Consider the following 2292-nt stretch of genomic DNA (forward strand, 5'->3'; position numbering starts at 1 on the left):
AAATTTTAAATCCAGAGCTGGCTCATCTCTCAAAATTTCTAATTCTTCATTGAAATTTTATTTTGATATCGACTCGTGGAAGTAAATGATGCCATACTAGAAATATTTTCTCGGTCACTCTGATGGTTCTTTGGAATCATTTTCCAGGAACTTCTATTCCACATCTCGAATATGCTTCAGTCAATGGTCCTTTCATAAGCGACTCATAGAGAAATGGATGTATTATAGACCAATTGTTATTTTGGAGTTCGGATCATTCGATTTATCCAATTAACCAACTTATGAATGATGTATGATATAATATCCCAGTAGGTCCATTGGGTTGATATGACTTCAATTATTATTTATACAATCTACTACAGACTTTTTTTGGTTATACAAAACGTCCAAAAAGTCGTAATGTTTGAACTACTTGATCATTCAAGTCCGTAAACCAAGTGCTTCTAAGGCCCTACAAAAACAGTTTGCGAACATACCTCATAGTCATTGCGCAACTTGCTGTTGACTCAAGATAATTTTGGGTACCTTGTCTCTTGAATCTCATGTTAATGGAAATTAGGGTCATATGCTTATTTCATCGGATTGGGTATATACCGATGATGAGAACATTGCAAATGTCTTGATTGATCTGGTAGATTCGTGGGTTGAACTTGAGAGCATTTTGAAGTACCTTGAGCATCTCGTGTTCCTGAATATTAATCACTGGCTTAACCTTCAGGATGACCCATCTTATTTGACCACCCATCTGTTTAGAATGATTCAAACATTTAAACTTTATTTACACGCTCTTAGAATCAGAAATCTTCCCAAGGTTTTGGATATCTGAGTTTTCATGATCAGTCAAATTTGAGCTCCCATATTTTTTCTGTAAAGCCAATATCTAGATGAACAATTTTACAAAAGGCCAAAAAGAAAATGATGGCCTAGCTTTCTTTTGATTTTATAGACAATCTAAAACGCTGGGCATATATGACCCTTCATTCCTGAAAGGGTTGAGATTTGTTTTAAAATTCAATTTCAATCGTTATTATAACACTATTTTTTAGCCTAGATTATTTTAGGAATTGGAGAGTTTTTCTGGAACACTGCAACTTTTTTCATATCGCAGGAATCTCCTTAGTTCTTATTTAGAATTTCATGTTAATTTTTAAATGCAAGCTTCTCTATGTCATAACCTTTTCATGCGCACTACTTGAATTTTGTGCATTTAGAACATTTAGGTGCATTATCAATTTTTCGATCAATTATGATAATTATTCAATATCATAAAAACTAGGCTTCTTAAGCCTAAATTATTGTCTACATTTATTGCTTAGATTAATTTTAATTTCCAAGATCTTCTTAAGTTTCAAGAATAATTATTCAGTAGTTGCAAGGAAAACCCTTCGGAATATTGATAAGAAATTTTCGGAGTCTCCCTGAAAATTTTTAGAATTTCAACGACGTTTTTTCAGACATTCCGAAAAATGGTCGGTAGAAAATTTTAAGAACTAGAAGAATCCGTAGAAGGATCCGAAATGCATATTTACGATGAAAATTCCAATAAACATCAAATTCCGAAGAATTTCAAGTATAAAAAATCCAGCTTACTTTTTTACAAAATTTCTAAAGATTTTTTCCAAAATCCTGGGCAACTTTAATGAATCTTCAAAGGAAATTCTCCTAAATTTTGATTGGAATTTTTTTTCGTTTCCCAAAAGAAATTCTTAGAAATTTTCAGCAGTTTTTTTTTTAATTTCCAAAAGAAATTATTCGGAATATGCCAAAATATTTCCGATGGCAATTCCTGAGATTTTCCTGTAGAAAATCGAAAAAAGTTCATCTGAATCACAAACAATGAATTTCCCGAGGAAATTCCGATGTTTTTACAAGTGGAAATAAGGAAAAATTGTACTTTTGAAGTACTTGTGAAGGTTGTACTTTTGAAGCATTTCCAGTAGGAATTCCTTAAAAAATTAAATCATTATTTTAAAGATTTTCTGATGTGTAAATTCCTTAAACTTTCTAAATCATGTGCATCTATGCATGGTAAAGATTTAAAGCAATGTTTAGCTGAACCTACAAAGAAATCAATTCTTCCCGAAGAAGAATGAATTCCCGATGAAATTTTGAAATGATTTCTGGTTCAAGAGTGGAGAATTCTAAAGATTTATTGTTTGAAAATCCAAAGAATTTTTGAAGGTAATCCATAGACTCTTCCGTGGAAATTCTAAATAATGCCTCGAATAAAAAAATATTTGGAAAATTTGAAAAAATGTGATAGAACTCACAACGAGCGTAAAAATGTATAAC

Source organism: Armigeres subalbatus, chromosome 2 (assembly GCF_024139115.2).
Source record: "Armigeres subalbatus isolate Guangzhou_Male chromosome 2, GZ_Asu_2, whole genome shotgun sequence".
In the NCBI taxonomy this organism is placed as follows: domain Eukaryota; kingdom Metazoa; phylum Arthropoda; class Insecta; order Diptera; family Culicidae; genus Armigeres; species Armigeres subalbatus.